We start from the raw sequence: 16,923 nt of genomic DNA, 5'->3' as shown, positions 1-16,923 counted from the left end.
CTTTCCAGATTTCCATTTGTACATTTATCAACTCTGCTTGATTTCCTGCATTTCCCTCTTTTCCCATAGATCAGTATTTCCTATGTGTTGTACTCCTGTGTATGTTATGGACACATAATCTGATCAACACCAGGATTTTAGGTGGTTTATCTTTCCCTATGACTTAGGCACCCTGCTGATCTGCTCCAAACTTCTCAAAAATGCCCAACTTCATATTAAACACTATCAAAACCCTTAACTTCATTGGTGTCTATACTCTATAAGTATATGATATAAAATAAATGTATATAAACAGCCTTATCTTGTATGAGGGCAGCAGTGTTTGTTTGATGCTGTAAAACTTACTGTGCATGTACTATGTACTACACTGCTTTAAATGCAAGACAAGCTGGGCAATATGGAAGAAATCCTCCTGCAGGGTGCTGGCTGCTGAACTGTGCTTTCGCTGTGCAGGAAAAATGCAGACTGACTGATTCCCCAGAGGACCTGAATTGAAACTTCAGGGCACAGAGCAGGGCAAATAGACTCAGCCAACACTGAAGGCAACCTGCAGAGAGCAAACTGCAAGCCTTTGAGTGGACTTGGGTTGTGCTATCAGCAGTGAGCAGGTTTCTTTTCAGCCCAAAGACAAGAGAGGAAAAGAAAGCTTCCTAAGAACCCTGAGGGATATTTTAGAGTTCATTCAACTAAGAAGACACAGAAAGTCATGGGACCCATAGGGAAGGATGCAGGAAAGGACCAACACACAATCACATAGTAACCAAAGAGATTTTCTTTCACGTACTTTTGTTTCATCTGTCTCGGTAGATCTGACTTTTCCATCTCTTAAAAGTCACCTGATTCTAGCTTATTAGTTTGTGCTCTAATACATTTAACTTTAAAGACTGGGAGTTGTTTGATGCCTTTTGTTACACTCACTACAAAGGGAAAGGTGGGGGTAGTTCCACTGCAAGGCTCTGGGCAACTCACAGGATCCATCTCAGGGGTGAAAAGATGAGACTAGGCAGATGTTAATACTGGATGCATTTTTGATGCACCACATCTAAGAGGTTCAGCCCTCCAGCTGGAGAAAAACAAAACAAAACAAAAAAAATCAGTAAAAAGAAAAGCTAATTCCATCCCTTGTAAATTGGAGCATAAATACTGCAGTAGCCTGAATAAAAACGACTTGAGAGACCGAGTAACAGTAATGGCACAACAGTTTTATTCAAGCTATTAAACAGAGGAGTTTTTTTTGTTCAGTCATTTACTTGCAACTTTTAGATGGGTGCCACAAGCAATTTAGGCAGAGTCATCCAAAAAATAGTGAAACATAACTTCTAGGTGAGAAATGCATAAGCAAAATACTGCAATGTGTGTTGTTGATATATTTATGCAAGACTGATGTTAGCTGCACAGCAGCTGACTTTCTTTAACTTGATGGACAGAGTAGGACTTCAGAAATGCCATCTTCTTTATTCCTTAACACTCCTGTGAGTTAACAGTTGTGACGTAACAACTGCTTGGCTTTAGCATTTTACCAAAACACTCATCTATCTCTCCTTTCTGTCTTTGACTAAAGATACATTTTGATATTACCTCTTTCCAGGAACACCTTCCCCATACACAAAAACAAAGATAACTTTCCCAGTCTTCAAAGGCAGATATTTATCTGCCCCTATATTCTGTGTTGTCTCCTTCCTTTATCCCCTCTGAGACAGTGGACATCCATAAACGGTGTTTTCATCTTCTTGCTTTGGAGAATGTATTTCTTTCCTTTCTGCCTCCATTGTACACAACTAAACACAAACTAAAATCTTTATTTCATTGACATCTAACTTCCATCCTTTCTTGTCTTACACCCCACTAACAACTCAGGACTCTAACCTACTTCTCACTGCACCAAGCTGTTCTTCCTTCCTCTTATTTTCAGATACATCATCCTGGAAAATGGAAGCAAAAAGCAGGCATGCAAGCATCTCTGAAGGATGAATAATGCACACTTGCATTCAATTATAGCCTTCATTCCACACTTTGCACACAGACATGTAGACCTTACGAATCACTTTCTAAATTTTCTGGAGTTACAAAATTTTATTCAGTTTATTGAAATAATCTAGATGGGGATCCCTGTGGCCCAGCCCTTTAAATATCTGATTGCCTCTCCACAGCTTCCTCATTCTCTTTGCCTGGCTACAGCCCAGTATTACAGGAAAATGCTGTATAATGGGTGATAGACGTTTCAAATAAAAACATGCAAATCATGCACAATTTGTCTAAATATGCTTATGCAGGCCAGATGCAATCTGCAGCTGCAGCACAATCCTGTTTATATTCTTGACGGGTAGAGTTTACAGTCAAAAAGTTCAGCATTATACTCAAAATGTAACACAGGCCTCACTATGTCCTCATCAACAATCCCTTCACAGCCTACATAGCTCTCTTGTGTAGAAGTAGTAAACAATTTTAAATGAAATACAAATGTTCCGTTTCGCAGATCAGCGTGCTCCAAGTCAGTATGAAACTAAGCATGCTTTATTTAGCAGTTATTTACACATAAAGCTCCAAGAACAATAAAATGGTCTCCTGAAGGCAAGAGGCTAAGGAAGCTGGTCCTGTCTGCCTGGTAATTTCCACAGTACATGATCAGGAGCTATGGAGTTCCTTTGAGAGGAGTGCTACCTCTCTTGGAATGACCAGGATGGCACAAGACAGATCAGAAAAGGAACATTTTGCCCTGGTGATCTATTGAATATCTGTTAGCTTCACAGTGTTAAGACTCTGTCTTTCCAAGATGAAATATGGGATCCCTTCCATCTAAGTCATCCTCAGGGTCAGCACTCTCAGAAGATCAATCCTTGATTCATCACCAGCCAAGTACCTGGAAGGCAGAACATTATGCAGCCCTCCAGATCTTTTCCTCCGCTGTGATGCCACTCTGACCTCAGCCTCCTAGAGTTTCAGACAGCTCTTTTAAGGTTCTTCTTTCTCAGAGATTTTCCATATGCCCTATAGTAAATCTTGCATTTTCCTCTAGTCCCACTCTGCCATCCCCAGGTTTCCTTAAAGCTGACTTTGCTGTCCTCTGATTCTTTAATTATTTGCATTTTCAAGATGTAGTACCCTTTGCTTCTTGAGTCACATCATTCATTCCCTCCTGTTCATATACATATTTAGGTTCAACTGAAGTCACAAGAACATTTAGCATGCTCGCATGGGAAAAATCACATTTCATTTCAATCACAGAATCATGATTTTCTAAGGCAGCATTATGAACTCCAATCAAATAAAAATTACTGTGTCTAGGGTTCTTTAATTTTCATGCTATGTGTAAGAAAATAAATCAGGAAGCTAAAATTTTTAATGCTGTTGACGAGAAACATCTCTGCAAACAGTGGCTGAGTATACTGACAAGATCAATAGCTTTAAGTAATTGTGATGTTCAGTGGAACAAACATTACACTGAGCATAAGATCAAGAAACAAGGGATTTGATTCCTCCCTTGGTCTAAATATGAGAAGAAAATCTAGACTTCATTTTGCTGACTGGGGCATTTATTTTTTTCCCCTTTTACAACAACAACTGGAACAAAAAAAAGCACATAACACTTAAGTACAGTTTCCTATCTTTGAAGATGCGTACAACACAAAAATCAAAGTAATTGATTAATCAATCAAGTCATGAGATTTGCATTTTCCTGAATGCTAGAAGTCATTAGAAAAATATAAAAAACAAAAATAAATAAAAAAAATAAAATCATTAGATGCTTAGAAAACTTTGAAATATATATATGTATTTTCAAACTACACATTCATAAAGCATATGAACAAGATTGGTAGATATGCTTCATTTGAAGCCTGTAATGAAAAGCCTCATTAAAATCTTAAAGACTCTTCTGCTTAGAGATCAGAAACTATCATCTAGAAATGAATTCATATTAAAGAAATATATCATTTTGTGTCTCTAAAAAGATTACTTACAGTGTCATGTGTACCATCTGTAGCAGCCTATTTCCACATTACAGCAAGGAACAGGAGAGTAAACTGAACATCATCTTTCCAAAAGGAAAAACTGAAATGGCCAGTAGGTCATCCATTGCATACTGTGGAAGCATATTTAACTGCATTTCTGAACTGGTCACACCATTGAGACAAAATGCGTGTTGGGATGAATAAACTTTCACTTCTGTCATTCAGCCACTATTAAAGCCTTTATGTCCTATGAGAAACACAGAACACACAGGGAGCAGGAGGCAAGGGAGAACCTAAGGCAGCACTGCATGGAATGTGGCATTATTATTATAAAGGGGTTAGGCAGTACAGACATGAGGACAAATTCTAGTATGCTCTTTTTACTAAAAATGGGTCGTTGCAAAGAAATTGCTGATGTTAGGATTTCTTGTCATGAATAATAAGAGCATCCCTGCCAGAATGTGCAAGTCATGAAATAGACTAGAAAATCTTATGAATGACGGTAGCATTTGAAGCTCACTGTAATGTTACTAGATATGCCCTCTAACTGATGCTATATTTAGTATCAGTTAAACTTCCTTGGCATCAAACCCACTGGTTCTCATGAAACTAGAAAGCAGAGGTGTTTTAAGTTCAGCAGAGCATGCTACTGCTGACATTCAGTGGCTGTGCTGTTTCCCTGTAAGGTTCTAGGGGGAACAAATAATCTCAAAATATGGTTGAGTCTGTATGAACAATTTTTCCATGATTCTCACATTTTAAAACATTTGGTATACATAAGAAAAAAAAAAAGAAGAATAAAGTATTCTAATTTATAATTACTTAAATTAAATTATAATTACTTAAATTAAAAAAAAACACATATTCACAGATTTTAGAAATATAGTGATTAGTTATTCATAAGGACTGCATTCATTATCAACATATAGTTTAAGAAGTGGAGGAGGGAGAAACTGCTAAGGTTTCACTAATGTCAAAGCTGTAAGTAAATTAAACATATAAAAGTTCTATCTATAAATATCATTTGGCATAAGGATGTCTGATAAATCTCATTGACTTTACGTTTCCTTAACTCTTGCAAAATTTATAGTCCTATACAATTCTTAACTTGTTCACAAAATCTCCAACACCTTTTAATCTCCATAAAATAAACACAAAAAGGCAGACTACAATTTACCAGATGACGTATTGTAGAAGCAGACAACACAAGAGAAAGCATGTACCTGCTACTTCAGCTTTGCATCTGTCCTGTAACTCTGTCAAGAATAATGCCCCAGGCCAAGAGAAACCCCTCAGTGGATCTCACATCTGCTTCCTGTCTTTTCTCACCTTGCTGCTTTCATCATATTGCTAATATTGTGTTTATGAAGTAAAATTGGTATTTAAATAAGCATCATTTTATATGAACAAATATATTAAATTTTTATAGGTATTAACACATCACTCATCTTGGCTACTTCACTAATATTGCAGAGAAAATTTTTTAAAATGTAATTTGTTCCTCTTACTGCTAAGGTGTGAAGAGTAGCCTCTTTCTGTTCAAACAAAAAAAGAGCTGTCATATGATACAAAGTCTAAGAAGGATGAAATAAGGTAGAATTACTTTGCATATGGAATTTATGGCATCGATTTTATCTTCTCTGTTCCCCTGGAGAGAAAGTCCAGAGTATATGGTCTCCAAACAGTATATCTGTACTTCTGGAGGCAGTGTCAAGGACATTGAAAGTGCAAATTTAGATGTTTAAGAATTTCTAATTATATTTATGAGTGGTTCAGCCTCTACAGATTTTTTTTTTAATGTTTGCGCTCATCTTCATTTCCAGAAGCAACAAAAATGCTAAGAGGTGATGGACAGAAAGGCAGGAGGCTTTGAGATGGCAGTTCCTCCAACCTGTATCCATGTTATAACTAAGGCAAGTGATGAGAAGGGACAGGGCAAGATGAGGAAAGGATCACAATATTTTCATTTCCTAAAGTGAATAAAGGAGAGCCGAAAAAGAGGGTTTTTTCTCTTTTGGTTCTATTCTGACTTGGCCATAGAAACTTAGCAGGGGTTTCCTGACAGCACTGATTGTCAGAGAGCTGGTGACAGCAGCTGTTTCTCTGAAATCAAGGTAGGTGCAGATGTTGGATGATCCACAGATGCATCAGGCTGGTCATGGTCATCCACAAAGACAGTCAGAGCCCAGATATTGCCCACTAACATCAAGGCTATTGGTACAAAGCACCGTTACAAACCACTGAAAAACCTTTATGATTGCTTTACAGTCCATACTGGGATGTGTATTATTGTGGTTACTTTGCTACCATTAGTCAGAGCAAGGTCAGCACATTTACTACTTTATAAGCACAACTTTTATCACAACACAGTTAGCAAAAGGCCTTGGCCTCTTAGCTTAATGATTTTGTCAAGAAGGAAGAAAAATTCTTGTGGTTAATGCTGTACCATAAGCTTGGAAGGTTGGTAAGATGACAAAGAAGAAACACTAAGTAATGAGTAATGAAATCAAACCAAAGGCTTAAAAAAAAACCCAAAAAACCCAACAAAAAAGTGCCATACATATATAGCAGAATTTCAATAAGTTATTCAAAACAGAAGCAAAATCTACGAGAAAAGAAGCAGATGTATGTGATATTACCAATTAAAATCTTCTTCTGGCATCCAAAATCATACTATCTATATTCCTTTCTACCCTTGTGCAGGAAAAATGCATTTGAAAATAATTATGTATCGACAATAATGCACACTAACATTTCAACATAGCTGAAAAGTCGATGACTACCACATGCCTCTGCACAACCAGAGTCCAGATCTCAGATTTTACCCAGAAATATTCAAGGCTGCCATTTGGTTGTACAGACTGGCTAATCCTGCACATGCATCCTGCTACTGCCATGTAAAATTCAGGCTGCATGAAGTGCCAAAAATGGGGGCTTAACCCATAAGTTTTCTACGAATATGCCTAACTCAAAGTGATAGAATTGGGTTTCTTGCAAGAAGCAATTATGGATCCCATTTTTCTCTTAAAAACAGGGCCCTCCCTTATTGTGTTATAGCCTAAAGATTAAGTTACATTCATCCAAAAAGTAAGAGACTGAGCTTGAGCTCCTTCTTTTGCTAGAGGCAATACAAATTTGCATTACTGGCTACACAGAAGTTAGACTAAAAAAACATTACTTTGCAAAAGGCATGGTCATTTATTAAACCACTCCAACTTGATCAAATTCGCCCCATACTCAATGTCCATCAATGAAATTGCACCGGCCTGCTAACCAGTGTACTTAACATAATGTGAAGGTGTTTTACTGCTTTCTGCACAATATAATTTCTCATTCTGCCCTGACATGGAGCTTTGAGTAAATAGTCAGCATTTTGGAAGATGAGGCTCGAAAATTAGAATCTATGAAAAAGCTTCAGGAAGACTCTATTCACCCATAAATAATTTCAGCTAATTTTACAGTTGTTATGCTGTCCATAAGTACAAAAATGCTAAAGTGTATATTCATCTGTTTTATCAAACTTTTTTTTTAAATGGGTAAAGAAAAGAAAACAAAAAGAAATAAAACAAATCAATAAAATGTGTCCAAGACAGAATATAGTTTCACTAAAACATCATTAATCTTCCTTAAATGCATGCTGGATGTAGCAGCAATATCTTAGCTGTTTTCTGATGAACCAATACTAAGAAGACACCGAGCCAGTCACCACTAGTGGCCAAAACCAAAAACAGAGAAGAAAATAGAGATAACATCAAGCAGGAAAACAATGAGATTAAGATACCACCAACCCCTGATAACAAAACAGACTGGGGGATGAACAGATTGAGAGCAGCCCTGGACAGGAAGGTCTGGGTGTGGTGGGTGAGATGGGACATGAGCCAGAACTGGGCACCTGCAGCCCAGAGTTCCGAAGGGAAAGGGGAAAGGGGGAAGGGGAAAGGGGAAAGGGGAAAGGGGAAAGGGGAAAGGGGAAAGGGGAAAGGGAATTTCCCTGCAAATCATTAGAACTGATGAACCTGAAAAAAGTTGTGCCTAAATGTGGTTTTAGTCTTGCCACAGGTTGTTGTTACCAGGGAGAAATAATCAAATAGTTACTAAGCTAAAAATAATTTTAAAACCCTACCAAAATGAGGTAGGCAAAAAGACTGTTGGTATGAAAAAGACATGTTTCTTGAATAATCAATACAACAGTGAAAAAAGAAAAGTTTCTATGCAAGAAACAAAAGTGTATTGATAAAGACATACCTCTGGTGGATTGCGTCTGACTGGTTGCCAGGTGCCCACCACAGTCACTCTATCTCTTACCTCCTCAGCCAGGAAGGTGAGATACATTTAAGTCTCTTGGGCTGAGATAAGGATATGGAGAGATCACTCACCAATAAACTGTCATGGGCAATACAAACAAACATTGGGGAAATTAGCTGAATTAATTACCATGGGCAGCAGGGGCACAGCTGGCTCACCGTGGTCTCCACCACAGGTTGCAGGGGAATCTCTGCTCTGATGCCTGGAGCACCTCCTCCCCCTCCTTCCTCACTCACTGATCTTGGTGTCTGTAGAGTTGTTCTTCTCACATTCTCGCCTTCCTCTGCCAGCTGCTGTTGCACAGAATTTTTTCCTCCTACTTCTTAAATACATTATCCCAGCGGTGCAACCACTGTCCCTGATGGGCTTGGCCTTGGCCAGTGGTGGGTCCATTTTGGAACCAGATGGCATTGGCTCAGTTGGACATGGGGCAAGCTTCTGGTAGCTTCTCACAGGAGTCACTCCTATACCCCTGTGCTACCAAAACCTTGCCATGCAAAGCCAGTACAATATCTTTATCAAAAATTATGCTATTTAATATAAAAACTTTAGGCTAAACCATGTCACTGTTACTGTGCCCAAATGCTGTCAAGAAGATGCACTGAGACACTGTCTGACAGGGTGATCTGAACCCATTCCCCAAATCCCACAAACCATTAAAGAAGCTGCCCGTGATCCACACCAGGTAATATATTTCCTATCTAACTCACAGCTCCCTGGAAGGGAACATCCTGAGATGTAATTATTTCATGTTTGCCCAGTGCTGTGAGACGAGGGGGTGAGGGCAGTGGGCTCTGGGCTGCTGCTGGCTCTGGGCTGATGCTGGACAGCTCCCTCAGGGCAGGGGAGGCTCATCCCACCAACATGAGAGCCCAGGAACAGCACCAGCCTCTGCCATTTCACCCCTTGTATGCATTCTACTCTGAATAATGCAGAGACACACTACTGTTTGTTTTTTGTCTTATTTGATGAAAATAAAAAACCAAACACTTTGTCTCTACCCACTTTTGTAGGACAGGAGGGAAGCACTGGATCTCAGCAATCCACGCAGGCTGGTAATGTGAATGAAGTGCACTATCTACAGGCAACATCTGTATCTTCTTTCAAGCTTATCTTTTTATAACAACTACCATTTTCACGTGCAAGCAAGGTATGACCTGTTCTCAATCCCTGTTATTTGAGATTTTCTGAGCTCATTGTAAGAAAGGAAAAGGAAAAAAAAAGCTGAATAATTTTGCAATCAAAAAAGACCTTAATGCTGAACTTCTAAGAGAGTCTAAAATTACTGACAGTTGTGACTGAAGGAAATAGACAGTTTAGTGCTTTTCAAACAAATTGATGTGTAGTCCTGAAACAGTCCTATATGTCAAATGGCAGGTTGGAGACAGGGAGTTGACTGTAAAATCAACATCTCAGTGCAGTTCCAGTAAATGCTAACAATAATATTTTCCAAAGGTGCACACACATATATGCATGTTCATAGAGAAATTATATATAGACATTTTAAAGATGTCATTGCATGCCTCAAATATCTATTAAAAATAACATCTGATGAAAATTACCTTTAATGCTCTGTAATTAAATACAATACCTAAATGCTTATGTATAGACATCCACAAGGAAATAGACAGAGATACAAATGGAATTTACTAATCTTTCTGTTTGTATAAAGACTGACAATTATATCAGAGTATTTAAAAGGAAGTCAGAGAATAAAACTGCAATATTCAATCACCACGCTATTTAACCTACCAGTATATAGATAAAGGAAAAAAAAAATGCTGAGTATTGTAGATGTTCCTCTAGTATCCTTTTTCCTAACTCTAAACTCTAGCCTTCCTAGTTTGTTTACTAAAATGTTATGTTTAGGATTTAAAATTATCTTAGCAACTCCTCAGTTTTGTCTCCACTTAAAAAAGCTATTTTTACATGTTTTCATGCTCAGGAATACTTGTCTTTATTTATTCACACATACTTGAGACTAAATAATCTATGACATAACTGTTTGTTTTCTGAACTTTTATGAGGAAGAAGACAAATATCCATCATGAAGAATGCAAAGCACTCCCTCACAAGACCAAAGCAACAGTGCATGAAATTGAACTCAAAAAGAGCCTCCATTCTGTGTGACTTCTTGGCTGACACAATTCAGATATTTATAGCTTTACGAATATGCCACTGGAAGAGAACTTGAAGCTTTTTCTAGCTAGGAAGGATTAATGAACATGTGCACCTGGTAATTACAGCACTCCATCTTTCTCAAAGCCCTCACATTGCCTCAATGGCAGAAATTGTAATGAAAAACCATTGAAAATATCAATCTGCAATTCCATAAGTCATTTAATTATTAAAATATATAATCTCTTTTCATACTTTCTATGAACTATGCTAACAGTGGTATGCAAAAAATCATACTTTTTGCTTCATGCTATTACCTGGAACACCTAATTTAAAATGAAAAATTCATCTGATATCAGCTTGGGGTTTAACTTACTTTAACCTCAGACTGGAAAATGCATGGTAATAACTGTCAAATATTTCTGCAAGAAAGAGCAGAAAAAAACCCCAACAGCCTGGGGTAATGCATGCAATTTTAAGACAAAAATTGCACACTAAATTTCAAAAGAAGGTCATTTGAAAAGAAATATTTAAAGATTGGGGAAAACAAGCATTCTGTACCTTTTTCCTAAAGAAGGTTCTCAGAGTTATTGTCAGGTGGAAACTTTTTAAGCAGTAATGCATGCTGCCACGAACATTTGTCTAACATACATACCACTAGAAATCTACAGTAGCTGGGGTACTGTTTGTTTGCTAAAACACTTCCTGAATGAACTTTAAAAACACTATGCACTTCATGTTCTATTTTCAGATTAAACAATACTGAAAAAGCTTGGAAAATATTACAAAACAAAAGCCACTTTATCATCAAAGTAGTAAACTCCCAAATAGCCTATGACCATCAATATTCAAATTTTCTCATGTTATTCTGACATTTGATACAACATTAACCTGAAACAGCCAGATGCATGAAGGGATGAAGGAGACCACCCAAAAGTAAAAACAACCTTACTAATAGAGATTATTTTAAGCAGAAAGCCTCAACTGCTTTACAAGTGAAATTAAATTTTAATATACATTTTAGTGAAGTCTTTAGCTATTACAACATTTGAATGAAAGCCAATTATAACCTAAATGCACAGACATCTATATGGCTCTAAAAGTAGTCTTTTAAAAGATATTTAAGCACAGTATGAGATTTGAGCATTAAAAATGGCCTTTTATTGTTAAAACATACTGTTCCTTGGTGGATTATAGAAAAAGAAAAGGTTCCAGTAGAGATAAGTGTGCATGAAATGCTCTCTCAAGAGTATTCAGCCAAACTGACTGCAATAAGGGGACTTCAAAAAGCAGCAAGAGAAGAGATGTTCAAAGCACCTTGCAGCTTTGGGCTACTGGCCTCTACCGCTGTTTTTAATACAGTTAGGTTTAACTTGGGAGCGGATAAATAATTGACAGAGGCATTTTCAGACAGCTTTGATCACCGCACCGTTTGTCACAAGCTCCAAAGTAGTCGCTGCGATAACACTTAATCTGGGGCTTCTTATTTCAAGTACAAAAGCATCCCCTCCCACCCACTGCTCGCAGACTCCTGCATCAGAGCAGGAGACTTAAGATGCAGCCTGCACAGCACCGGCACGCCACGCTCTCCGCCCGCAGATTCCTTCTCCAGCACGCCTGTTTTTCGCATCCTTACCTTTAAAAGGCTGTCCAGAACCTGCAAAGTTCCCCCAGCCGGTTTTAGTTGAGAGCATCCAGCAGCGCACCCGCACAAAGCTTTGCCATTGCGAGTGTGGAGAGAAAGAGCTGCTGGGATGCTGAATGGCACATCAGCCAACTTTGTGTGGATCCGCGGCTCCCTGAAAAAGCTGGACCGAAATTCCCCTCGCCTGCGGATTGGATTCAGCAGCACTCAGCAACTGCGAGAGGGAGCAAGGATTTGAAAGGGGAAAAGGGAAAAGCGGGAGGGGGGGCACGTCTGAAGAGAAAGGAAAAATCCTGTCCTGGATACAGGCTGGGATAAGTCTTGGCTGTGAAATACAAGCTGCTCTTCAGAGTCCCTCAAATACTTGCAAAACTACTCTTCTGTAATGTTTTCATTGCACTGTGTACCACAGGATGCCATCAGTCTGACAGCTGATATTTCAATATAGAATGTGTTAACTATTTGCCTAGCTAGCATATTAGGGGATAACACAAGTATTTCAGACTTCATGCTGAAATCATAAAAAGAAAGTGCAATATGTGAATAAAACTAATTTTAGATATACTTAGTCTATAATTTTCTGAATCTTCTGCAGATTATTTGTGTACCCATTTAGATTCAACTAACTGTAAACAAATGTTATCTTTCTTCCCTGTTAAATGTAGATATTGAAGTTCCCATACAACAGCCCATCAGTGTAGACTGTTCCACCTGTGTTAGTTATCCAGCCCTTGTAGAAAATCTACCTATAACACTAAGTCCCACCTTTACGCTTTATGTGCTAGTCAGTCTAGAGTGAATCAGAGTTTGCAGAGATGCTCCTGGCACACTACACCTGCTTTAAATATTCTTTACCAGAACAATGCTTACACTACTCTGAAATGAAACATTTTTACCTGTTATAGCTAATGACGTATACAGTATATACAATAAAATTTAAACTTTATGCATCTAGGAAAATTGGGTTTTTTTCCTTGCAAATTTGGCCTTTGCCATTTTTGGAATAACTTTTAATAAATACGATATATGCTTTATCATACAAAAAAATCATACAAAAAATCTTTCTCAGACCATAGTAGGGTACAAATTTATTTCCACTTGCTGACAATGAAAATACCATTTTCTAGTGGCTCTACTCTTTTGGCACTGGCACAGCAATTTGAGGTTAGAAGTAAAAGTGCCAGGAAGATAAGAGGCCAGATGTACCATAGAGGTGATGGCCTCATTTGGCAAAAAAGAAAAATATTTTTGGCATTTAGTTTAAATGGCACAGTTTATTTCAAGTAGTACCTTTTTTTAGTGAGGTTGGGTGAGGAGGAACACCTCAATCCCCTCCAAGGTCATAGGACCCATTAAAACAAATAAGACACACAGTAAAGGTCAAGCAGAAAAAAGAACCACCAAGGTAAAGGACATGGCTCACAACTATATCTATTCAGTGTATTGTTTTCCTCTACAAACATTGTATCTGTCTAAATGCTAAGGAGTTTACATTCCAAATTGCATTACCAATTATGAGGCGTTAAATTGGCCTGTATAGGTTTTCCAGCTCCTATTGACCTCATCAAACAGCTGTGATTTCTAAGCAATCAGTCTCTAATGAGTTTAGAAACAATAAAGAGAAGTTAAAATACCAGATGTATTTAATTTATCTTTAAAGAAAAAAATATAACTCTCTTAAGATGTACATCTTGAAAACTTTAACATGTACAAAATGTTCTTTGGTTTTGCATTTTTGGCTAATGCGTGGAGGAATCATCCTTTAGTGACTGAAAAGGAAAAACAATACTTATGCTCTCCTCGTGTCTTTTTACTATAGTTAGTGCCTTATCAGCACTCAAACACACTCCTGTGAACAGCCCTAGAAAACTACCTAGGATGCTGAAATACCTTAGCTCTCTTTCAATCTTGTCTTGGTTTTATTGTCTTATACTACAAACATCTGTAATGCACCCAAAATTATATTGCAAAATTTAAAACCAGGTAAAACCTACGCACCTAATGAAGGCAACATCTCAGAGAAAGAGCTGAAGTGCAAAATGTAGCTATTAATTGCAAGGGGGAAATTCTATACAGACATCACAAATAAAACTTATCATATTGCTGGAATGTTCTGCCTTAGAGAAGTTTTTTGTCAGTACTTGTTAAGGCTAGTTAAGATCACCAAAATAAATAGATAAAATGAATAAATAAATAAATAAGTTACTATAATAAATACTTCAATACATTAATTGAAGGGTAGAATACAGACTCATTGGAAGGGTTATAAACACAAGGTAATTCTTAGCTGCAAGTTCAGTGATTAAAGTATTTAGCTTTTAAGGACAGTCAATCCATCATCTTTCCTGTGCACAAAAGTAATTGAAAGCAAAAGAGCCTTTACAAAAGGCACTTTAAATGGTTTGTTTGTTTATGTTTGATGACTATTTAAGTAAGCAGGAAACCAGATAACCTCTCTGCAAACAATTCATTATGTGGCTGCTACAGCACTACTTCAGGAATCATATTGCACACACATTTCATGTGCACTGAGCAGTCCCCTTTGTGTCCTATGCAGAAATATTGCACACACATATTAAATATACATTTGTTGTTCCTTTTGACAGCAGTGTACAAGGACCGAATGTAAAGAAACATCCTTGCGAAAAGATTCAAGTGCTAATCCCAATTTTGATTTACACTACACCCTAAAGTAGTTTTACTTTCCCCCATGACATTTTGCAGCCTTTCAGTAGAGCTAATACATCCCATCTCCCCAATCACAGTTCTTTCAGAAAACCAGAGGACCAGACCCTGGAAAACAAAAGTCACTAAAATGACCCCACTGATTGCAGCTATCAAGGAGTTATACAGAGATAAAATGGTTTCTGAGTTATCTTAGCTTGAGTGAGTGGAGAACAAACTTTGACTTAGCAAATGACTAGGAATTCAACAGAGAGATGTGTCTGTGTTTGCCATGAACTCTCCTACAACTGTCAGAAGTCTGCATATTTAAACAGATGTAGATAATCCACAGCAGATCCCAGATAATGTGGAAAACATTTAACCTGAATGTGAAAAGAAGCACATCAGGATAGAGGGTCCATATTCAGAGTGTTTTGTGGCCAGACAAATCCCATAAGATCTTCCTCATTGCCCTTGGATCATCATCTAGAACATCTCTGTAAGGAATGTACAAATGACCTTGCCCTGATTACTGACACTTATCTTTGTGACCATAATGGAGATTATATTCTGCACATTAAACACAAGTCAGTAGTGTGATTTGGGTAGTCAAAACCAGAAGTCAGGAAAACTCTCAGGAAAAAGAGTGGCTTAAGGTAAAAGCAGTGAATGTTACTAAATGAGACTGCCAGATCTATCAGCTTTCAAAATTTGATTCACTGTCCTGCTGAGCCTGACATCTTTTGGTCAGACAGGTATCATAATAGGAATGCAGAAGAAAAAATAACTTCAGCAGCATTAAAAGGAATGTATCTCAAAGACAGTGCTCATTTTTTTGTAAAAACAGCACAGAAAGGGGCACTTCATAGACAGGTATTTTACTCATCTAGGTTATTTCCAGGAGGTATTAAGAATCCACAGGTAAAGGAGACACAGAGGATCTAAAAAGGGCTCCTTTCTATTACCAATTCTCTATTCTTGCTGCTAAAAGTGCTGCCATGTTGGCTTTAAGCACTCCTGTCATTCCTAGGCCAAAGGTTCTTGAAAACAGAAACTGCATAAAAGATGCAGTCACACCTAAAGTTATCGTAGTTTACAGGCTTTTGTAGCATGTAAGTTAATGGTAATATTACCATTAAGAATTCTACAACCCTCAGGGCTCATGGTATTCTTTTTTCTTTATTCTTTTAGAAGTTAGGTTTGTATTTTCTACTTCCATGACTTTGAGAGAATTCAGGAGCTAACATTGCTAGGGAAAAAGGCCCTGCTGCTGCAGCACACAATAAAGTACTCCAAGTATTAAAAGGACACAACTAAGAATAAAAAATTAAATTAAGAGCAAAAGAATGAAAAAGATAACCTTCAGTTAGCCCTGAAAAGGTGAACACTCTCTCACAGCACTGGTCCCTGTTCAGCATTGTGTAACACATCTGCAGGAGGTAGTGAATCCCCATCCCTCCCTCCCATGTGTGCCAAACAAACTCAGGAGGCAAGCTCCTTTTTATTGGCTTTTTATAGACTGGTTACCTACTGTGAAGTAGATATTTCCAGTTTCCAGCTATTAGACAAGAAAAGGTCTAGTTATAATCCATTTTACACTTTCCTGACAATGCAGGTTTGAACCTTGAGCAGGAGGTGCTGTAGAGGAGGAGGATTTACTATGAAGTCCTGATTTACTCACCTCCACTCCTGTTTTCATCTTGATCATTTTAAGTGACTTTTTGTAGAGGAAAGTCAACAGACTAAACCTTAGGCCCCCTTTAGAACTACACCCATATCTAGCAGCTATATCAGATCATCCAGATGACCTTACAGACTTGCTAGATACCATTTAAAAAGGTGCTTAAATTACATGGACTTTTGCTTTGTACCATTTGTGAAGAACTGTTCCACAGTTTCACTGTGCTGGTGTCCCCAGGTTGGAAGTCCTTGCATAGCAGGCGAGGTATTCTGCAGGTGTTCATGAAGTAGAATTAAGTCAAAAGACTCAGAAACTCTCATAGGTGAGCTCTATTCTTGAGTCAGTCACTCAAAAGTACAGTTTGTTTTGTTGATTTCACCTTTCATTTTTCTTTTTAAATAACAAAGTTTTGATGTAAGTTGAGTTTTGTTACTGTCGGGGAAAACAGCTTAGGTTATAGATACCAATTTTTTTATGGGTATAACATAGCCATAAAGAGGTATTAGCAAAGTTCTAAAGGGATGGAGAAGTAAGAAATTCCTTAACACTGACAACATCAA

The 16,923-nt window shown here is 37.8% G+C and overlaps 1 protein-coding gene across 6 annotated transcripts in view; it reads right to left on the bottom strand.

The window, feature by feature from the left end:
- DMD (dystrophin) overlaps positions 1-16,923 on the bottom strand; it is a 1,043,683-nt gene that overhangs the window by 499,837 nt on the left and 526,923 nt on the right. The window contains exon 1 of one of the 6 annotated variants that reach the window (XM_054291258.1): positions 12,010-12,088. The exons of the other annotated variants lie outside the window; for them this stretch is intronic. The gene's annotated coding sequence lies outside the window, so the exon portion shown is untranslated. Of the gene's footprint in view, positions 1-12,009; positions 12,089-16,923 lie in introns of those variants that run through there. 6 annotated transcript variants of the gene reach the window in all.

Source organism: Melozone crissalis, unplaced genomic scaffold, assembly GCF_028551555.1.
Source record: "Melozone crissalis strain CALT ecotype California unplaced genomic scaffold, PUWL_Pcris_2 ptg000090l_1, whole genome shotgun sequence".
Classification (NCBI taxonomy): Eukaryota; Metazoa; Chordata; class Aves; order Passeriformes; family Passerellidae; genus Melozone; species Melozone crissalis.
The sequence above is the reverse complement of the archived record's forward strand: the minus strand, read 5'-3'. Positions and strand labels throughout refer to the sequence as shown.